Genomic DNA, 24,815 nt, shown 5'->3' with positions numbered 1-24,815 from the left:
ATAAGTGCATTAAGTTTAGAAAACCATGCCAAAACAGGAAGAATTAAGACCTGTTTAAAATATATAACGGTATATGGTGGAAAATTAGAAGCTTTATCATAAAATATCTAGTTAACATAGTTTTTTAAATCTGCGTCAAGTTAAATCTAGTACCTCATAAATTATTTTGTTAGAACTTTCACAGTTTTAATAAACTATATAGGCGCAATTTTCACTCCTCTTAGGTTATTATGCATGATGATTATAAAAGCAATAGTAATACTAACAATCATAAAAAAGAACGGCCTGGATGCATGGATATTTTCGTAATATTTCCCTTTTGGAACATGAATATGAGGCAGTTTCCCTTAGACAGCAGCCCATCAATGGCTAGGAGGTAAAGTCGCTTGAACATTGGTAGTTTGATCCCGGCGAATCGTTTTTTTATTTTAATGAATGCCTCTATTAAATGTTTTCCCAAAGATCTGAGTTGAAATATTTAACCGATTTTAAGTTAGGATTCAACAAATATATATGACGAAAATGGCACAACGATTAGAGTTTGGGAATTCTTTTGAACATTCGTAGGTTTCGATAATTCGAATGTCATCTCACAAATAAAAACATACTTGCCGATTTAAGCCTTTACGGCATATACAGTGCCATAAACATGTCAGTTTTCAATATTTCTCCAGAAAGACATTGATAATTCCAATCGTTACTTCTTGTTAAAATCGCTACAGCATTGACGACATTTGAAATTTGCACTTACAAATCAGGGAATTATGTTTGCTAATTTTTGGCGACTACATACGCTTTGAAATAAATGCTTTAACAAGGAAGTGCCATTTAATCATCTATATGGAGTGGTGTGGTGTGGTGTATTTAATTATGGCAAAGCACACGAGGGCTATCTGCCTAAAGGGAGGGATGCCTTTCGTGGAGGACTTTCTAAGGGAAACTGGCTTGTATACACGTTACACATGGGGAAAACCACGAAAACGCCCATGCAGCCAGCCCGTTCGCGGGATTCGAACCTCAGACCGAACTACCAGTGTTCAGCGTCTTTACCGCTCGGCCGCTGGTGGGCTCATCTATATGGAAAAATATATTAGTTTAAAATTGTTTTGGAAGAGAACTATTCATGAAAACCAGTGTAATCAGTGAATGAAATGTGAATGAATGCTTGGCAGTGAATGAATGCTTGGCATGAATGAAATAAAATGCATATTTAAACGACACCAAAATAAAATTCTGTTTCAACAAACAGGTCAAGACTTTCACACCTGAAATGAATGATTTATAAACGTAGGCTTTGATTTACATTTCCATTTTAAACATAAACGTAAGGCAAGTTAGATAATTTTTTCACTAAAAATATAACTTAAAAATTTAACAGCTAAATATGAAAGGAATGACTGGTGCAACAGGTTAGACGATGTAATATAATCTTTCTCGAGCATATTTAAAATTCTGCAGCGAACTGAAAGAAAGAACACTGTCGCGACATAGTTCTTTAAAGTGTCTTCACATTTATTACAACTGACTGACGTCCATTCTACACACATCACGAAATCTATACTCGTGAATGAATATTCACTTTCTCGTCCTTCCGAGTCCGTAAACTAGAAAATAAAGCTTCCCTTCAGTTGTATAAATCTATCATCTACGAGGTCAACTTCTTAAAATACATACGAAGATTCTGATCATATTCATGAGAACCAATTTAAACTTTCGCGTTTTTGGTACTAAATTCATGGATGTGTCAGCACTCGTAAACATCACTAGAATGTGACTCACCATGAATTTGTTTCTACCCTATGCCCGGATGTGCACAAAAGCCACTCTTGTCTTTCATTCTTCGTTCCATCTGCCACTAATTACATCGATTCATTTTATAACCTTTTGAGGAAGGGGGAAGATAAATGCATTAAGCCTTTGTTTACCTCTACAAACGTTTCCTTATTTTAAGCTTTTATTTAGATTATCAAGGTGTTTGTCACGGTGGTCAAACGTTTGTCATCGACTTTTAAATTATTTCCTGATAAGTTATCGAGTTCAAATTTTCCATGTACATTGCTCGAGGATGACAATACAATGCGGTGAAGGGATTGTTTCAACACTCGATAAAAAAAATTTAAAATTTGATGTTGAAATAATTTTTTGCACACATCTTCGTTTAACGAACAATTTAAGTCTCAAAACTTTATTATTATTATGGACATCAAAGGATAGAACGCGGAAAAAATCTTTTAAATAATATTTACACAAGATTTCTTTTATTTATATTCTGATATTTTTGGAGAATTTTGTATTTGAAGTCTACTATTTAGAGATTTAATTATCTTAAAAAATGTTACATCTAACTTTTTGAAATTTTTACAAATTATACATATAATTAAAAATTTCAAAATTTTACTGTTTGTGCCATCGGATAGAGAGAAAATAATTTTTAATGAAAATTTATTAAAATTTAAACGTAATTTCTAATTTTTGGCGAAATTTCTTATTTTTTCGACCATTTCACTTAAACAAAATGACTGTTCATTGTTGAAGAACGATTTTTCAGTTGAATAATTTCATTGGTAACATGCAACAGAGACCAAAAAGGTGAAAATAAATACATTAAAAATGTTTTTATAAAATAAGCTTTTATTTTAAACTCAAAATCATTAATAAACTGAAAGGAAAAAATAATTAATCATATAGTTTAATGAGAGCAAGAGGTAATTACATAATCTTTACAAAATTCCTCGAGATATAAAATTTTACATCGCGAATGACAAAAGCGTGGGTACTTAAATAATAAATTATAATAACGAACTGCACTGTAATATATATGAGATTTTCTTCATAAATTTATCAATGGCCCCCACATTTTCATTATTCGTAATATAAAATCGTAGAAGATTTTTATAAATAGAATAATTCAATTTTTTTTCTTCCCATTAAACAATATAATAAACAATTATTCTTATTTTAATTCTTTAACTTTTTTATGAGTTTTAAATTAAGATTTGTCTCATAAAATTTTTTTTTTTATCTCTCTCTAAATACTTTTTATGGTTGAAACGTTGTTATCGCAAACTTACCAAAAGTTTTATATAGTTATGCTACGCTACCCTGACTATATCATCCTCTCGCCTTAGCAAATGTCGACATGATGGCAAACACATGGCTTTTATTTTCCCACACCGTACTAGTTAGTTACTTAACCAGCACTCAGTGTTGCCATTCAACAAAACATGTTTAATTTAACTCTGAAATTTAACTGTTTAATTCCTATAGCTGCTTAACAAACTCAGCGATTTAAAAGCAATAAACGTATTTTATTTTACTTTTTAATAATATATCGAATCAACATAAATTAAAATACATACAACATGATTCTAATTAATAAAAAACGTTTCTAAAATCATATCATACATAAATTGTACAGAATTGTAGTACATACATGTTAACACAACCACCTCGGCATAATCTAGCCATATCTTACAAATGAAATATGTTATTTTACAATTCAGTTGCAAAATTTACTTCTAAAACACATAAATACTATTGCATATTTATTTTACATTCTAGTTAGGTATTTATATAAAAAAATCAATACATAAATCCACTTGCAAGCTGGTTTTTATTTCTTTTGTTCGAGTGGGATTTTGTGGCGGCCGCTTTAACAACAGATTCAAAAACTATCGAACCTTTAAGAGATTTTGCAGCAAAATACAGTATTCCTGCAGAAATTTTATCGCAGTTTCTTTCAAAAAATAACACGATTTGTCTATAAAAAAACCATTGGAACTTAAAACTGCAGCGAAAAGAATGCATACGAAATTGTGACTTTGCTTGCTTGAAGAACTGTTATGACAATAGTTGCCTTGCGAATGAGTACTCAGCAGGTTGCCAAAGTTGGTATGCATAGAAAATTTGGTGACTTCTACTGAAGTGATTGCGCTAATACGTAAGAATGTTTGGTTTTAGTTTTATCCAACTTTGTCATGTTAAGAATATTTTTTTTAAACAATTCACAAACACTTATTCATGTTTTTATTTCATCTACAATTTTTCACATTATGGAAAAATATTCATTTCAGCTTTTTTAGAGTATCGCAGGAGAGTAGTACCTTTTCCTTTAATGATAAAAAATTGCTTTATCGGAAATATGCAACAAATCCAGAAGCAAAAATATGTAACTTACAGTTGTTACATGGACCTACCATTTGAAAAACTGTTGGAATAGATAGACAGATGCAGTAGTTGTGAGCTTCTGCAAGCAAACGCTTTAAGTAGTTTATAATGTAATAACATGAAACTCGTAAACTGACGGGGTGCGGCATTTTTAGGTGGTTTTTCCAAAAAGCTTAGTAAAATGACTTAAAGAAAAAGCTTATAATCAAAACAATACGATAAAAATTTTCGCATATCTGTATTTCATTGAAGGCAGTTGCATTACAGATAACTAAGTTTCTTCCCCTCTCTCTCATTTTTTTTCCCATTTGGCCGGCACTAGCCGTTAGAGGCATAGTCCACTGTTAAGGGTGGAAGCGGTGGTCACTTTATTATAGAGGCACCTAATTGGGCAACGTTGCCTCTTATGAGGGGACAGATAATTTGAGTCACTCGCAGTTTCTTCCCTTACTTCCCATAAATGGCAGCAAAATGTTTACATTCTCCTTTTGCTCACTGACAAATGAAATTCATTTAACCTTAAGAAAAAAACTTGCATGAAATAATCGAAAATATTAACTTCGTGATAAAAGAATGAATTTCGAACGGCGCAAGGATATTTCGTGACTACTAACAATTTAAACTCCCTTTACATGTAGCGGAGTATAAGACCTTTCTTACAGTGTTTCTATTTTTAAATGACTATTTTTCATTCAAACAGAATTAATTACATTTTACAAAAATGGTCTTAATAATGAAATACGAATAAATTTGGAGTAAAAAAATGTAGAGAAAATTTCCCAGTGAAAATTTACGAGGTACTTTCTAATACATATAGTACAAGAATTTCTTATACTATGCTCACCCCAAAGAAAATCAAACCATCAATCCAATTATTTAAACTCCTTTGAAATCCATTTGCCGTCTCAGGAAATAAGCTGTAGCTCCTGGAAGTAATATAAGGCTAATAAAAACAAATATACTTTATTGAACATCCACAAAATTTTGATATAATCATGAAAATATAAGCCGTCTCAAAAAGAGTGGGCGACTAAATCCTTTTTAGCAGTTGGTCACAAACCCATAAATCGAATTTAGGAAATAATTCAAAAAAGGTAGGATTTCAAATTATTTACAATTTAATCATGTGACCCATTGTTAAAAACATACTAAATTTTTATACCGTACGACTACAAAGGAAATTCGAATTGTAAACGTTTTTTAAAAAAAACTTTACTACTGACTTTTCTCCCTTTCAGGCTGTTTCGTAATATTCAAAATATGCCCAAAGGCATGATCTGCATATTACCGTGCATGCCTTTATAGAACTGTCACAATTATGAAAAAGCGTCCCTTTTTTAAGGGTTTGAATTTTATTAAATACAAGTTTCGAATTTTAGCTTTCTTATAAATGATAATTCGAAAGCAGTGTTTTTTTTATTTAATGTTTTTATAACATAAAGGCAACTTTTAGAAACATGCAATCCAAAACTTATGTGCAGTTAGCTATTTTTAACGATTCACCTTTTCCACTTCAATTTAAAATTAATATTAAAATTAGGGAGATAACAGTGCACTATTTTAGGTCAATTTGTTGAGACATTAGGTATTTTGAAGCAGGAAAAATGAAAAATATGCAACACCCTCCACGAAGGCATACTAAGAAGGCGGGAGAAATACCTTATACTCCCCCTTTTAAAGGGCGACTGGGGTTTTTAGGGGACCCTATCGGCAATTCCTGGGCGTGGAGAATCATCATCCAGTACACTTTTTTCGGGCGCCATTGTAGAGACATTAGGTATTTTGGAAGCAGGAAAGATGAAAAATATGCAACGCCTTCGCTGGAAATCGAACTGCGGACCTCTGGAATACGCGCCCAGCGTTCAGACCACCACACCACGAAGGCGGGAGGAATACCTTATAAATTATCAACGTTAATAGAGTTCTTCATTTCCTCGTACTTGCCCCTCCCCCTTTCCTGATTAGGCGTAGTATGAAACGGATTTTAATAGCTTAATAAATAGTTCTTTTATAATAATTTTTAATTTTTTACTTTACATGCGTCTGAATTAGTTACACCTAAAAGAAAATGCACTACCACTACTACTACTTAACAAGCAAAGTCCTTTTAAAGCAAAGTCCTGTCCTGGCCAAATTAACGAATGAGAGGAATTGAAAGAATGCATAAATAGTCCTTGGCAAGTACGGCTACTGCGAGAAATACGTACAAGACCTTAATTTAGCTTCCACGTCATCACGGATATGGCGGGTTTTCAGCGGATTTTCAATTTTGCCATTCGGTAATGCAGAAGATTTGAATTTAATTTTTGTCTTTTTTGTTATCGATAATATGTATTTAAGTCAAAATCTATTTAATTTATAATATACCTAAATGGTAATTTTTCTAAACATTGATGTAATTTAAAAAGGTGCTTATAATATTATTATATACTACGAGACAGTAATTATTTTATTAACCTTTTTTAATATGTTTAATGTTTTAAACATTTAAATTTTTATTATTTTTATTTTTTGACGATTTGAATCGTAAATTCCTCATCGGAATGTTAGGACTGAAATCAGAAATCTTCAGATTCTTCTTTTACTCTTTTTCCATTTTTGCAATTACGGTTTCGAGTTATTATTATATATATACAAACAAACGCACACATACATACATACATACATAAATTTATACAGACGCTCCCCATCTTTCGGACAAATTACGTTCCGAACGACGGCCCGTACCATGAAATTATTCGCAAAATATAGCTAGAGCAATTACGCATATCTCTTATCGATGTTCGTAAAATAAGAGCTATAAATTCTATCAAATAATGAACTAAAAATAGCAAAACAAATAAATAATGCGTTTTAAATTTTAAACACAGTACATAACAAATAAAAAATATAAATAAATAACTACTTTACTATACAGTACGTACCTTGGAACTGAGGCATGTACTGAATGGGGTGGGGATGAGGTTAGTTGATCTTTACCTGGGTGAGGATGAGTCAACGCGTGACTCGCCTTCTTAAGAATCACCGACAAATAAAAGGGACATGCTTGATAGGGAGACTGTATGACAGGGAAAGGGGGTTGGCATTTAGACGTAAGAGCAATACTTATTTGTGGAACGTCATTTTTAAGAAAATGATTGTCTAAACTTGTACGAACAGCTTTCTTTTTCTTTAAAATAATATGATAGCACTGTACAGGGTTTCACTTGATCTGATAAAAGTTAAATAGTCCAAAAAACCTAACAAACGTAAAGTGATTTATCGCGATGCCTAAAAAAACTACAGACATACGGAAAGTTTTAAAATAATCCATATTTATCTAAGTGTGAACTTAACAAACAAAATATAAATGCACGTTCTTGCGCTAACAAAGTCAACCACAACTCGTGGCGATGCAACTAAGGTAACGGTCAAAATTTCAATTTAAAACGTAGAATAATATTCAAAGTCTGCACAATTAAACTTATGCTGGCTGAGAACTTCTAACCGGCGTATAAAAATCAAATATCGGCAGCAATAAACGCAAAACCGAATAATAAACTTATTAAAGCACCAGGAATTTACTTCCGCGAAAGGCATAAAAAACGCTCCGCCTTCCAGTTAAAAAAACTCACCTTAAATACTAGCTAACTATTGGGTTAAAACATAGGTAATGGCCGTTTGTGCTGTGTTTAAAATTACACGGTAAAAATAAAATGTATTGGCATGTTTTGAGTTATTCGAAAGAAAATCTTTCCCTCTACAAGATAGCGTATTTGATTTTTTTGTCTGAGCTGATTTCTGTTATTTTTAGTGGTTCAGTATAAATGCCCGTTTCACTTTTCGAACTGTTGCCATCAAATGTTAGAGTCATATTTGAAGAAATTAAATAATGAGAAATCTGTATAAATGTATGCATATTTTTGGCATTGTGATAAAACAACGGTGCCTAGAGCCATCGAATTTTGAATGACGTAATCCTACTGCGTATATGGGCATGTGGAAGCCCAAATTTGAAATTTGGAATTTGTTTTATAATCCATTTCATATTTTGTAAGACTTTAACGAATTTTTGATTAACAAATTCAAGGATTTCAAAGCGAGCCATGGCAACGCTGAACAGAAAAAACATTTTTATCTCCAACGCGCGAGACTCTGTAACGGAAATTCTAAAGGTATGCTCAATTTAAATTTATTTTACGATATTGCTCTTGAACTAAATTTTATGGTTTAAGTGCGAAGAACGTGATATTAAATAGAGGTAACGGACAAAATGTTAAAAAAACGCCCATTTGGACGTAATTTAAAATCTGAAACCTTTCAGTTTTTTTTTTTCAGATCGTTAAAATGGAATTATTAAAAAGCCGACAAAAATAAGCATTTTCGACACCCACCTTCTTTTCGCGTTTAATCGAGGCGCCACTGCAGAAATTTCGACCTCGAAGACGCTGTTCGTTTTGAACGAACCAAATAAGTTTGATGAAGAAAGTTTTAATCAATTTCTGCACGAAGACGCGCCTCAAACCACTCGATAATTAGCCAAACGAATAGGTTGTAGCCAAATGACTACAGTTCGACATCTTGGGTCTATGGGTAAAATCCAAAAACTCGAATATTATTGACTAATTTATTGTTTTGTTAAAATAAAAATTTTTAAATTAAAAAAACGCCCATTATGTTTCAATTCAATAATTGCATTCTTTGGAGGGAAAAAAAAGTTACAGTAAAGAACAGAAACAAAAACAGAAAGGATAAGTTACAGTAAAGGCTTCAAATTACAAATAGCTGTTTAGTGTCAAATAATAACCTTACAACTATGTGACATAGTACACAGCCGTTTATTTATTTTCGTGGAATCAGAACAAATTTCACTCTCTGAGAAAAGACTTATTTGCATCCGCGAATGTTCGTAAAGCTCGCAGCGTCTGTGTTATTCACATTCGTATGCTTACAGCAGAACGCAAAACTTAAGCAACAAATTAATTTTTCAACATACAACCATGAAATTGTGAGAAAGGGCTTTTTGCGATCAATACAATAACAAGCCAGGTCAGTAGAAGGGTGATGCATATACAAATATCAGCACCATGACGTCAGAGGGCACATCAGGGCATAAAACACGTAAGGAGTCAGAGCGAGCAGTGAAAGACAACTTAAAAAGAAGAAAGGAGAGCGCATTTCCAAACATGATTCTGCAAGTGAAATTGAGATTGTACGTGAAGTACGTTTACAAAAAGATCCAAACCAGACAGTGGGCAACATTGCTCAGCATTTGCGTATGGCAACCGGACAGATGACTTCATAAAGGCGGCCTATTCGTCCGCTGTCCTGAACTCTGCATACCACTGAGAGCAATCCACCGGTGGCACCGTTTGCAGTGGTCCAGAGAACACATACCGATAAGAGTCTGACAAATGATTCTCAGCGCCAGCTGATATGAAGACAGGTAGGGACACGCTTTCACCCACTAATATTAGGAAAAGAGACTCAAGGGATGTTCATGGCGTGCTTGTACGGCGAGGCATTATAATAAACGGAATGACGGAACCCCACATTTTCCACAGGTTTACTAATCGGAGATTGTTATTGTGACTCATTTATCCTCTACCACGCACATCTTTTCCAGGTCGCCATTAGTACCGACCGACTTTGTTTTTACGGATGACAATGCACAGCCACATAGAATCATGCTGTAGAGGAGCACCTGGAAAGTGAAGATATCTGCAGAATTAATTGGCCAGCGTGATTCCCTAATTTAAATTCCACTGAACATACGTGGGATATTTTAGGTAGACCTTTGGCACACCATGTTATCCTCCGGAGAACACCAGACGACTGAAACACATGCTCCTTGAAAAATGGGAGCTTTTATTCCAAGAAGTGTTAGATAATAAGGTGTTGAGTATGGACAGACGTTGTAACGCAGCCACTGCAATTAGAGGTCATATTCTTTAGTAAGGCTGTTTGGTTTGTTGCTCTCTCTCTTGTCCGGATAATATTTTGTATCAACATCACACAGTTAACAAAGCCTTTTTTTTAGTTCCACACTGTATTATGCCCCCTTTTTTGGGGGGCTACTATACTTTGCTCATCCTTTAAGTACTACATTGTGCCTCTATAGTATGAGTGTCATAGGTCTCCCAGCTGGTGTTTTGCGCAATCATGGCCAAAATAGAAAAAGTTGCTTGAGTTTTGCACACTAGTGTATAAATAGGCACACAAACTAAATCATAAGACTATTTAAAAAATATGTACGTATAGAGTTCCCCCCCCCCCATTTTTGGCTGATTTTATGCAAACATTATTTATTTTTGCATCAGTCGATCTCTGAATGGTAAACTTGACACCAATACTCGTTTATAAATCCTGTTCAGGCGTATTTCAAGTATGGATAGTATAGGGAATTTTTTGGAGGGAGGGGGGGAGAAGCACATATTTATAATTTGTGTTATCTTCTCTTTGGACTATAAATCTGGTAACATTGTAATGCAGTTACTTTAGAAGCTGGTCCTCCGCTCCACGTTGACATTACTGCCATCATTTCCCGAATGGTATTAGTTCATTGCAAGATGCAATTAGTTTAATTCTGTTACTAATCTATTTCTGTGTATTTCTACTGATTTTAGGGTTCTCGGGAAAAAAAAAAAACATTTGCAGTTAGACAAAAATCCACCTAAGAAGCAAAGCACAATAAAAACTTTTTTGTTAAAAAATAGATTTTTAATTTCAAGATAACACTCTATGCTTTTGCATTTCTTAACAGCATGACCATTTTTTATGCATAAAAAAAGCAACAATGAGATTTTTCGGTTATAGTCATTCTCGCTTGCAACAGCATATTCCTAGCTCTATCGCATTTCAGGAAATATGACCACCGTCGCAAATTATACATGCTCTGTTTGTGCAGACGTAAATAAATCAGCCGTGCTAGGTATGTAGAGATTGTTATTATGTCTACTTTCCTGTATAATCTTAGTAGGCCCCGCCGAAACCTTTAACGGCCAGGTATATTTTCTCTTCTGACTTGACTTCATCTTGACCTATCAAGTAACCTATCAAGTTCTGGCATCTTTAAAGACTTTTTATTCGTGGTATGCGATCTGACTCCCTTTCCTGTAAAGCTACTCCAGCTGAACGACAATGAGCTTACTGAAACGTTCCTTCAAGTGTTTCGTCTGGTAAAGCAGATTCAACTAAAGGATAGAACACTGCTTGCATAAGTTTCTCGCGGTACTCCTTCAGTTTCGCAAGCAGTTCTGTTTCGATCTGATCATACAGTTTCTTTAGAGAAAGTACGTTTGCCGAACTGTGTTTCTGGTGTATTTAAGAGAGGATATCTAACGTATTGTTTCGTGCGTACCGGTTCGTTAGGAATTGCATGCACAAGTCCGATGAAAAATGAACAAAATTTATTAATATCACAACAAAAATGCTTAAATTTCCTTAGATATTCGTGCAGCATTACAATATCTCACAGTAGTTATCTTTTAACTACTCAAACGTTCAACAGAATTATAATTCAAAACAGCTAGAGAAAGTGAATTCGCTACAATCAACAAGAGCAGTTTTCTAAACAAACTCTTAAAACAACAACTAACTAAATAATAACAAATTGAGATGTTTATGTCTTATCACTTAGTAATAGGCAATCGGCCATTAACGGCCTTTACCAATATATTATACTTGACTTTTAAATGCGTGAAGAATCGAGTAAGTTGTATCCAATAATATGGAAGTACTTGTGCACATGCTGTGTTAGAACTTAGAGATTACTAGCGACGGAGGACCTGTACCGTCGTCCGTAGAATAAGTAAACTTTGAACAAATGAGGCGCTCGCGTGGCGCCATATATTAGTAGGGATGAAAAGCATTTTAGTTGTCTGGAGCTCTGACGGCGCCATCTCTTGCAGGATGTATTGTAAGGCATTTTTAAAATTTCATAAAAGTTCTTCTTCTAACAAAGTGAGAGGTTTTCATGCCGCTTATATAATCTTTTTTAAATGGGTGAGAATTTTCTGTTACTTTCTCGAAATCAAAAAGATATACGTATTTACTTATTAAATATTAAATGCACGTGCTCTTGTATTTTTAATTTTCCGGCTTAGCTTTCTTTTAATATTAGTCACGCGCTGCACTGCACGGGGAATAAAACAATTTTATTTGTAATTCTACTAACATTAACTAATTAAATACCAAATCCGTAACAGTATATTTAAAAATGTAATTTGTCTCTTCCCAAACGTCCTTGAAATTGCTTTATAATTTCCTCCCTCAGGGGGAAAATTTGCAGTAATTCCTTGGCTCGAAACCCTTTTACCATAGACTGCAATAAACAGGCAAATTTATAATAGTCATCTAAATTCGGATTAGTGACAATTTTTTTAAACTGCCCCCAGAAGTCTAACCAATTTTAAAGATAAGCATCGAATGCAGGAAATTATGATTCGGTGTAATGCAATAATGTACTTGGACTACCATTCGCATCATTTGAATTATAACTCTGTTCCTTTTCACTTAGAAACGTCGCCAACTCGTATTCTAGAACTCCCCATTTATCAATATAAGATTCTGAGTCAACAAGCCCTTTTGCAAATACATAGTCTGCGTTATCTGACTCAGACAGAACATTTCTAAATGACTACTCAGTGTTTATCATTGATCACACTCCAGCAATTTTAACTTCCTCATCTACCGATAAATCAGCCCTCCAACCGGTACAGTGGTTAGCGTGGCTGACTGCCGTGCCGAAGGGCCCAGGTTCAAATCCCGGAGAAGGCATGGATGTTTGTAAATGTATAGTGTCTGTGCGGCACGGGGGCACTCTTTATTCGCGGCGAGCTGAATGAAAGTCCTCTCAAGAGGTTAGGGGTAGGGAAAGAGGAGGTGGGACACCCTCAGACCCGTCCCTCCGGGATCCTCTCTATGAAAATTGGGGGTGGAACTGAGCTAAATCGCACTGTTACCTTAAAGTGCTCAAGGCTCTTGGCAACGACAGGCGTATCTTGCGCCCCTTGTCACGAGGAATTTCGTGGGTTTGGTTCACATTTAAGCATTGTACGCAACTGCAAAAGTCTTCTGTGTTGTTTATGGCAAACTTTATACTTAAAGGTTTAACACAATCAACAGGGAACACTTGCAATAATATTGTCATGTGACACCAGCTGTTGGGAGAAATTATTTACTCAGGCTAGAACTTCGACTGTTCAAAATACAACTATTGTAGTACTCGAATTTTACACTTACACTTGCACACACGCACATATATATATATAATAAATAAGCAACTACAAAGGTAATGCCAGTACGAAGAAAGAAAAAAACCCAGAGCAACCGCTGCCAGGTGAACTTGACTGCGCTGGTTTATAATACAATAGTTTTATTTCTTACTTTAGGAGAAATCGTTTAACTTTTGACACGGGCCTTCCACAAAGAAAATTCCACTTAATAAGCTACTAAAAATTGGCCTTAAAAATATGAAATTTTTGACAAACCAATTTCACTTAAAACAAAATACTCGAATTTAAAAGCTCTGTCAAATTTGGTTTCGTTACATCTGAAGCTTCGAGTTAGCATTTCCAGGAAAGTGACTTTTCAAACCTGTATTTCTATAAAAATGATTGCGCGGTAAGAACTTAGCATTTCAAATTTCCTTTTGAAAACTTAGTGTGCCTGGTTATTTTTAATAATATTTATTTATAACCTTTTAAAATTTATTTAAGGGTATTTGATTTTGATGGCAATTTTGATCGTGCGATGATAGATTCCTATTGCTTCACGAAATAAAAACTCAAGTTTTAAGTTTTGTTTGAATGATTCTTTAAACTGAAATTGTAAGTTTACGACCAATCGTTCCACGATCGATCGCGGAAATCTTTTCAAACACAATGTGTATATCACAAAAAATTTAATAACTTCCATATTTATAGACTTGAAGTCAAAATATAGATTGAGATGTTTCGTAATGAGCTACGTCACAGACAACATTTAATTTTTACAGAAATGGAAAAAAGTTTAAAATGTAGTTGGCTTCTGAGAGAGTTGTTCTTTAATCATACGATAATCTTTTAAAGATTTATAAAATAACGAATTACTTATTTGTAAATAAGGTTACCTTAGTTAACGTGGCCCAAAAAGTTAATAATTGTAGGGTTGTTATTATTGTTACGTATTTTTCTCTCTTTTAGTATGTTCGTTACGGGGTTCGTGAGAATTTGGCGTGAATAACGATAAGAGCACTTGATGAACTATTGAAACACACTTTATTGGCCAGTATTGTTAATCAGGACAGCTCCAAAATCACGTTTACAGTCGTCGAACAACTACTATAAACACGCTGACACAATCAACGACACAGCCTCCAGGTTATCAGACTATAAGGTGAAAACAGCTTCACTGAAAAGCACCAAAGTACAGCTCCCGACTCTGCTCGGTCGTTCTCGGAACTCCACGTACTCTCGAGACTCTCCACGCTACAACTCGCGATGCACTCGACGACACGCAGAGCACGGCTCCCGACACTTCAGTTCAGTCGTTCCCGGAGCTCAACACGCTCTCTCGACGATGCACTTAACCGCGATACACTAAGAGACTCTTCGATGCACTCGACGACCCAGTCGGTACTCGCTGCCTGGCTGTCAACTCGATCGACTCCGCAGGTATTGACTCGCTAGACGAGACACCAACTCGATACTAACTTAACTCGCCCTGCAGACGATGCACACTTTCTGAGACACTAACTCTCCGCGTACCAGCAGGGTTTATATAGCTTTTGGCTGGTGTTCGAGAACATTCTGGGCTAAACCGGTAAGAATTCGTTCCAGAAGGTTCTCCATCCATCCATGGCATATGGCCAATTTTGTCGCCAAATGCGCGATTTCTCGCCAAATAAGGCAACTCTGCCTCCCTTGCAATTTTATGGCAACCCTAAACCTGGTTTGCGGGGAAGCTATCTTACCGCGCCTGAATTTTTCGTAACATTATTTTAAATGAGCTATATACGTATGTTTAGAATGCTTACTGTAGGTCATCATTTATGAATATTAGCAAATAAAACTCACCAGGTATCAGGGGAACTTGAAAAATATGAAGGACTTACCTGAAAAAAATACAAAACAAGTATAAATTACAAGTAAAAAAACTTTTATAGAATGAAAAAAAAAATAAAGAAATAACTTTCAACTGAAATATACTTTTAACACTTTTCTAAATACTACCTTTAAGACACATTATAATAGCAACAAAATAAGATATTTATTTAATTGCTTTCAGTTCTGTAAAAAATCAAGAAATCTTGATTTCTCTGAAGCTCGTCTTACATACGATGTCCATAAATTTTCATTATAATTTCCAAAATTTCTCAGAAATTCCATTTTTGGAGCTATTTTACCGCAGTTTGTTCGGTAATAAAGAAAACACATTTTAAATTTTAACTAATTTTTCTTTCGCATGTGAAATCTAAGAAAATATTCTACAAGAAAAGACCATCGCGTGTCTTGGACTTTCGCGAAAGTTCGGACAGAATCAAATTCAGAGAAAGTTCAGAATTAAAAATAGCGAAGAAAGTTATTAGCCATTCTAGTCGAGCTTGGCATGCAAAAATTTAGGCAGTCACACCACCAATGAACTAAAGCATTAACAAAATAAAGCTGTTTCTAAAATTAATACGAAAAACTTAAAACAAGGGTTTCCAAACATTTTCGTTTCGCGAGTCGAAATTCTTCTATGGCGCCGAAAGTCAAAGCATAGACTCAACAGTTTACAAAGTGCAGTTGATGCGGTTAAGTTGATTAAATTAAAAAATCTGATGTATAAAGTACGACTTCCTTGTATGGCGTATTAAATTACACACACACTTTTTGTTGCACTTCATTTGTAGTTATTTCCTCGAATTATTCTAACTAAATTAACCGATTTCGTCAGGGCAATTCCAAAATGACATCAAAAATTGCAAATTTTGAAATTAAATATCCCGGTTTGATCCCGGCTACGCTTTGAGACTGAAACGGAGGGCACGCAGCACACAATGGACGTTATATAAAATCGACAGTTCTCTGCCAGTATACAATTGATACCTCAGAAACTTCAGTTCTATGCTGGCAACGATTCTACTAAAAATAATAATTTAGTCAAACTCTTTTCCTCTTTAACCCTGTGCCGCCGTTAATTATAAGCCTCTTTTATTTTAGACCAATGTCAATAGCATACCGATATCGATTCTACGTAATGTCATATCGTTCCAATGCTTATAGGGCCATAATGCTGCATCCATGGGATATCGGGGTCTATTATGTCTATATATATGGCAAATGGCTCTATGAATATGGCAAACGAGTATTAATCTTCCTACTCAAAATTATATAATACAAGCTTATCTTTTATCGCGTAAATTGTACGCCTGTTGTTGTGACTGCCGTTAGGTAGCGCTGAAGCGCATAACTAGATTTTGTATACTTTTGTGGCAACCCTGTAGTCGCACTCTGTTCTGAAGAATTAATTATAGCAAGAACCGACTAAGTCGGTAACAATGATTTGAACTCTCGTTTGAGAGTAATTTAGAATAGTTAAAATTTTGTATATAGTTTTAGTACGTATGCTGATGTGTTCACATATTGAGTACCTTTATTGAACCGTTTCATGTGCGGTAAGAATTATTAACCTGCATTGAAGCGGATTATTACCTGTGCCGATTCTACGCAAGGTCAGTCCTATGCAGTGTCCATCTTTTGAATGTAAACCGAAACGGAACACTTTGATTTTCAGTAATCCCTCCCCATACGACCACCCTTATTTTCGCCCACCCTTGGAGCTTCAATTCACTTAAGCAACAGGAAGATCATTTGCCCATCATGGTCTACATTAACGAAATATGTGAAATAGTAATTTACGAGAACGAAGCCCAGACAAAAATCGTTACAAGTGGAGCAAAATGCAGTTACACCTGCTGAGCCCATAATAAAAGTCCGGAATGCATTATGTAATATATCTGCAGGAAGCCAGGGTGATGCCCTCTTTTTTTCCTTCGGGGGGGGGTAGAGGAAATACTATTTCCTGAAACGGATTTTTTTTTACTCACACACCCTCTACTAAATTTCCATAAAGCACTGAAACTGAATAACAGGAATAAAAAAATGAAATTATTCTTTTTCTCCATAACTGCAATAAATAAAATTAAGAAAAGAGCAAAGATTTAAATATTGAATGTACAGTGTGGCAAATAAATTTATCAATAATCAAAGATATTGATGGAATTGATAATGTTTTTAAATCAACAAAATTATTTAGTTAAAGGGAATTTATTTTAATTTAGAGAATATTTCAACGTATACTGTTACGCAGAAGTGAAGGGGCCTCCTAATATTTACCCTAAGTAAGTAGGTATTAGCCCCACACTCTAACTAGAAAACTAACAATATTCCGGCATCATTCCTCGAGTCGTGATAGAAATTTTGACTGCAGCCAACACTACAAGTTCTGCCACCGCCAGCCGCATCAACGGTACTCGTTCCTTTCAGCGTTAAAATAGCTCAAGTAAAATGGATTACATTATATGATGCACGTACATTGCGAAAAAAAAGGGGGGGGGCAGTTCTATATCTCCAATTCCACTGAGCCGATTGATGAAATTCAACTTGCGTTTTTCATGTCTCAAAAGCGCGACTTAGGATATGTATTAGATTTATATATAACACTGTTCTAAAATACCGGTATTTCGACAATTCTAATACCGGTATTTCGACAATTCTAATACTGGTATTTCGACACAAAGTCGGACTTTTTCTGAAATAACTTACCAATGTTTTCCCATATTTTAATTCTACGACTCAAATTACTTCAAACTACCAAGTTTTGTAAAAATCGCGCGAGTAGGTTTTAAAAAATTAGCTCTCAAAATTTTAGCTCCTCAATGTTAATTGAGTTTGGTATATATTGAATAATCTCCCTTTTTTTTAAATTAAGCTTATTTGATTGATTTGAAATGTGAAAACATTTCGAAATTCAGGTTCATTCCAAATAAAATTCACCCATTTTTTATGATTTATTTTTAAAATTTGTACTTTTAAATAATTTTTATAAATTTTTCAAAAAAAAATTCAATTATAATCTATAAAATTTTTAATATCATCTTAAAGTAGACGTATTTCTAGCATACCTGCAAAAAATGACAATTTTTTACTCAAAAGTTTGGAAGATATACGTGAATTTATATATTGGCGAGATTTGAAATTTACCATATTTGCTGAAAGCGATAAAACATCAGACGTGGCTTAAACACTTTGCTAAAATTATTGGGAAATAGAACGAGGTGACTGTTTTTCCCCTCATACACAATGTAAAAAGGTAGGACCTTTTTTTCGCTCCGGCATAAAGGAAGGGAAAGGAAAATTGGTTGCCATATATTATGAAGTTCGCCAAGTGAATTATTCTTGGCCAAACAGAAAAAATTTCATCCAAGATAAATTTCTGTGTAAATTCCGCACCAAATTTTACAAAATTTAATATCTGGGCATAATTTGAGTCGTAGAATCGAAATATGGAAAACAAATGGTATGTTAATTCAGAAGTCAAACAACAAAAATCAGCGTTATACCTACAAAATTTTCACAGGACTAGTTTCGATGGTTTTACCGAACCATCATCTTCAGCTGCAAAACCGCAAATGAACAAGTAGGAAATAATGTTTAGATAAGATAAGAATTAAGAAGATATTTCCTATCTTGTTCATTTGCGGTTTTGCAGCTGAAGATGATGGTTCGGTAAAACCATCGAAACTAGTCCTGTGAAAATTTTGTAAATTAACGCTGATTTTTGTTGTTTGACTTCTGAATTAGTATTTATTCGGCGTGTTATTGTGTCTTAAATGGTATGTTATTTCAGAAAAAGTTAGATTTGGTGTCAAAATACCTATGTTAGAACAATGCTACATTATATGTATCTAATATATATCCTAAGTCGCGCTTTCGAGACATGAAAAACGCAATTTGAATTTTGCCAATCGGCCCAGTAGAACGGGAGATATAGAATTCTCCCATTTTTCTTTTGAGAAGTGTACATTGAGATAAACATAGTTGTGCAGGTACATGTTTGAAGATGTTATCTCTTGCAGTGGGTACAGGCATCATGTTCGAGGACATTGTTTAGAACTATAAAATTGTTCAGAAAGCTTACATTTAAGTACATTTGTATAGCTGTGCATATAGTTGTTGATTTTCAGAAAGTTAAATTTCTGAAAATCACAAAATCGAGCTGCTAAATTTACAGCACAGGTATACAAATGTACTTAAAAGTAAGCTTTCTAAACAATTTTATAGTTCTAACTTAATTTTGATAGTAAACACTGATGTAAACAGATCATGTTTGCAAAAATGGATTTGTAACGTGGGAACATCATGCCTGTTTCTACTGAAATATATAATGCCTTGAAACATGATGAATGTACCCACTGCAAGAGATAGCATCTTAAAACATGCACCTGTGAAGTCTTTCTTTAAGCAATATACTGATTTTATCTAACTAGTGACCTCATACAATCGTACGACGTACGACGTTTTCACCTTGCGTTGTTTTCTCCGCGACTTTTCCGTTCACCATTTTTTCGGTTATAACCATATATATAGTGAAGTCCGGCTACATTTGTGTATGTGTATGTAATGTAACTGTGCCATTTATCCGATTTCTCTACAGATGTAACAAAACTGCTTCATTTTTGTAATAAGACTGCATTATTATTGTAATAAGATGACTTGGTAAAAGTAAACTGCAACGGATTGGCGGTGGTTTTCTGCATCATAACTTGAAGACAACTTGATTGCGTAGTTAGAACGATGGATGCATAAAACTAAAAACTTGCAGACATGGCCTGAATTCCACAAATAATTTTTTTATTTCTGGATAATTCACATTATTACTGTGGATGCGCTATGCACCCTCCAATTTTATACAGATTACATCTTCTTAAAGGACAAAAATAAAATTAACTTTGCGGCAAGGCGACACAAGCGTCTGGAAGCAGAAAAGAAGACAAAGGAGGGAGAGTTACAACGCAAGTAAGCTTTTATACAGCATTCCATTTTAAATACATAGCAGTTAAATGTACAGGTACTGGGTTCAGACTTCATCGATATGTGCGCAATACAGATTAGACGACGGATCTTTTTCGTTTAATTAGAAAATTTACTGCTTTGTTATTTTTAGAATGAAGACAGGAGTTAAAGGGCTATTAATCTATAATTTGAAAGCTAGATTTTTATATTTTACATGTATGTATGTATATATATATATTATTCGTTATAGATAAACAAACGCTTTAGAGTATTTTTGAAAGTTATAATATAAAAAAATTTTAATATTTTATTTCATTAAAATTAAATAATCTGATTTTAGCATGCGGATATCAAGTTATCATCTGAAACAAATTTAAGCTAAACAGTTACGACAGAGCTATTAATTTAAGAATTAATTTCGCAAAAACCAAATAAATAACATAAAATTTAATATAACAAAATTTAATACATAACATAAAATTTTAGTACTGCAATCAAGCTGTTCAAAATAGTAGAGCCAATGCTGTAAAAATTACTAAGGTATATTTCACTCCAAACTAAAGCCACGTGGTGACTTGCGCACTAATTTCTTAAACGGAAGATTTAATTTATTCAAGATGTAGACGCACATTTATTTCACTCCATCTCTTGTGAGGGAAGCTTACCTGAATATTTCTCTCAAGTGGCTATATTTTCTATTTCGTCAAGAATCAAATATGCGAAATGAAACAATAAAACACCACCATAGGATTCCCTTTGAAGCGTTTAAAACATTCAACATTTTAAGCTTATCTGGAGTCGTTGAAAAAAACAAAGAAATAATTTCGGCTTTATTAAAGTATGTTTTTAATGAAAGTTGAAATATATAATGACCATAAAAAATAATCATACTACCTGGTTTTTAAACTACAAAAACCTTTATTAAAAAAGTCTGATGTGGATAGACACTGCATGATTTCCTTGTACGGCTTATTAAATTATACACACTTTTTTGCTGCATTTCATTTAAACTTATTTCCACGAATTTCATTAGAGATATAAAAAGGTCTGTCTCGAAAGTAATGCGCCCTATTTTCTTCTGCCGCGGCTATCCGTCATACAGCGTTGCCGCTTGCACGGAAGGGTGGGTGGAGCAAAGAATTTGTAAGGGAAAATCTCTTACAAATTCTTTGGCCAGTCGGTTCCGAGCTCCTGGAGAAGTGTGTGTGCCCGGTTGAAATCAAGATGGAAAAAATTCTCAAGCAGCGATACGCGAAAAGTTTTGTTTCAAACTTGAGAAAACGCCGTCGGAGACTTTTGATCGAACATTAAAAAAAAAAAAAAAAAAAAAAAAAAAAAAAGAGATTTGATCGTCAGAGATTAAAAAAATTCCCTCAAAGGAGAGCATTTGGGGATCCTGGAAAACATCAAGGCGGCTACGACGAGTTTACTAAAGGGCATCCCAGTGATGTACTTCCAGGACGCATATAAAGCATGGAAATCGCGTTGGAACGAGTGTGTTAAAGTAGGAGAGATATAATTCGAAGAATACTGAGTAAATATACGAATCGATTCAATAAATTTCTTAAACAAAAATGGCCGCATTACTTTCGGGACAGACCTTGTATTTCTAATTTAATTTAATTCAGTTCTCACTTCCTGGCAAGGCAAAAATACATAAACACTAGAAACATTTTAATTAAAAATTTTACAATACAGCAAAACGTAAAACACAAAATACAGTTAAAAAAAAAAAACAATTTTTACAATTAAAATTAGAGTTTCAAAGCAAAAACAAGTAATTCGGCCAGCGGGCAGGCAGATAGATTTTTCGGTGTACAAAACTGAAAGCTTACTTTTGGTCCCACTCGGCAAAAAGACACTGAGATTGGTGCATAAGCTGACTTAATTCACTATTCAACTAACAGTTTCAAATGTAAATATATAGCGGCTTCATTACGCTTAGTGCCACTTAAACAACTTTTAAATTGTTGATAATTCTACAACTATTGTATGCAGATTAACTAACGATATAAAAACCGTAATGGAAACAAAAAAGCAACATAATTCAGTTACTTTTAAAGCAACAAATGCCTAATTTACCAACATATAAGAATTAAAAAACTGAGCTTATCGAGCCGGGTAAGGGGTAACATATGTTACCCCTTCTATAAGTATATATTCATATAGGTTTTCGTGCGGCCGATTGCAACTAAAACGTACATTACATGGCACAAGTACATGTTATAGCAGTCCCTTATACAAATTTTCAACGTTCTAAGGCTCTTCGGTTTTGAGTTATGCGAGATACATACGTACGTACAAGACCTCATAAAAAGAATCTCTTCTGAATCCATTTTCAATCCATTTTACAATCCGTTTTCGGAAAAAGAGTCCTTTATTCTGATCGTACGTACAGATGTCATGCAAAAACATAGTTAAATTGGATTCGAGAGCGATCAAAATGGATATTTTCGTTGCAAAATGATGCTAAAAGTTTTTCGCAATTAGAATACTTCCTTTACTTCGTACAAGGAATTACACACATAAAAATAGAAATTCTGAACTGGAAACCAAAATTTTAAAAGTTGTGGGAATTTTAAAACGTTGACGGTATGTCAATCGCATTAAATGATTGACTTTAATTTTATTGTGCGAACACATACAATCTCCTAAAATTTCTCAAATAGTATATAGTCAAAAATACTGTAAATGACAACTTTAGGAAATGACTAGTACTTATCAAAATACAAACAAACATCGGTAAAATAGCATTATCATCGTGTAATTAATTTATCACCCATGCTTATTTCAAATTATGAAACAGTTTTCTTTAAATGATTTACTGCATTACCGTATCGTTTGAACTTTTTCATTTCCTTTCCAAACAGTTGGCAATGGATGATGAATTGATATATATCAGTGCATAACTCGCATCAAAAGCAATTCATTTTTTATTTTCGATGTCATTGAAAATCAGTCGCGTTGTTTTCGAAATGGACAGTCCGATGTATCTACGCATCAAAACTTCGTAAATTTTAGTCTTAGGTTAAAGGGTTTGCAAACCCTAAAATAAAAGTTTTAAGTTTAGAAACATGACTTAAAGTTACTGAAAATATTTCTCAAAGTGAATTGTCATACTTCAGAAGATTAATAATTTCGATGAGTCCGAAATTACTAAACAAAATTTGCCAAGTGAAGTTTAATTTAGCTTTTTTCTCTCACACGAGAAATATGCTTTTCATATTTAGAATATTATTTGCAGAATGTTTTAGAAATATGTTAGAATAGAATTTTTTAGAAAACTGGATCTAAATTAATTTCTTCTTATCTTTGCAATTAATTCATAATTTCACCGATATTAAGAACATTAATAATAATGTACCGTATACGTTTTTTAGTATTTTCGATAGCAGACTGCAAAGACTTCAATGGCCCACCAGTGGCCGAGCGATAAAGTCGCCGAACACTGGTAGTTTGGTCCGAGGTTCGAATTCCGCGAACGGGCTGGCTGCCGGGCGTTTCGTACTATGTGTAACGTGTATATGAGCCAGTTTTCCTTAGAAAGTTCTCAACAAAGGCATGCCTCTCTTCAAGCAAAGAGCCCTCGAGTGCTTTGCATAATTAAATAAACCAAACCACACAAATCCAAAGCCTTCAATAGAGTAAAAATCCATAATGGGAACTCGTATGCCGCCTCATTGATTATAAGCTCTTCTAAGACATTCACCTTCAGAAAGGACCGAAATTGTCAGGAACCGTGAATGATTGTCTTAAAGACGGCACACTGTCTACTTATATAAATGTAAAAAAAATAAACAAAATTTATTATTTTTTTCCAATAAATTTTTATTTTCAGTATGTTTATCGCATTATTTCAAAATTAGGATCCTATTATTGGTCGAAACGAGCTGGGAAATTACGATGTGGATTTCCATTAATTTCTTTTAATGCAATCAGGAATATACATAATTTCGCTGAGGAGTAGCAAAGAAATAAGTAATATGTGCTAAAGAGTTAAGTTTGCGCAGAGTTATTCACATGAAGCTTTATTTGCCAAAAGCGTAACCGTCGCAAGGCAAGATTAGAACGGTCCTTGTATTTATTTCAAATATAACCCTGACTACCTCTATTTCAAATTATGACACAAGTCATTTTCCTAATATTACTCTTCAAACATAAGGTCAATCCAAATTAGCCTCAGGGGTAGCTATTTCGGTTAAAAAAGCAGTTGCACAGAAAAGAAACGAAGACACTTCGACCGGTTTTCATAAAGCAGATGAACTTGATCGTTAAACGTTACTACTTCTAGATTTGAATTAATCAGATAAACAAAACAGTGAAATTCCTTTTCCATCCACAGTCGTAAGATATGATAAGAAGTTTTGATGAATAAATTTAAGAATAGCGGCTCTTTACAGTTGAAATTTTATGTTATAATGGAATGCAAGAATAACACTCCAGAAATAGTCACGTTGGTATGTAATTTTTTTTAAATGTTTACCACGTATTATGAATTACATTTTTCTGCGGTTCGCTTTTGAACTTTTAACTGCTCGGCCTCCGGAATGCAATTAAAACATTTTCCACAAAAACAGTGAAATGGAGATTTCTATCTATCAATCACTTATGACAAACTGCACTGGCATA

The 24,815-nt window shown here is 34.1% G+C and overlaps 1 protein-coding gene across 5 annotated transcripts in view; it reads right to left on the bottom strand.

Moving 5' to 3' along the window:
- Ndae1 (Na[+]-driven anion exchanger 1) overlaps positions 1–24,815 on the bottom strand; it is a 294,988-nt gene that overhangs the window by 152,234 nt on the left and 117,939 nt on the right. The window contains exon 2 of one of the 5 annotated variants that reach the window (XM_085822520.1): positions 15,204–15,241. The exons of the other annotated variants lie outside the window; for them this stretch is intronic. The gene's annotated coding sequence lies outside the window, so the exon portion shown is untranslated. The remainder of the gene's footprint in view (positions 1–15,203; positions 15,242–24,815) is intronic. 5 annotated transcript variants of the gene reach the window in all.

This window comes from Stegodyphus dumicola, chromosome 8 (genome assembly GCF_044657685.1).
Source record: "Stegodyphus dumicola isolate Sdum_Otavi_A_Nest chromosome 8, ASM4465768v1".
Taxonomy (NCBI): Eukaryota; Metazoa; Arthropoda; class Arachnida; order Araneae; family Eresidae; genus Stegodyphus; species Stegodyphus dumicola.
Note: the sequence above shows the minus strand (reverse complement) of the source record. Positions and strands in the feature narration are given on the sequence as shown.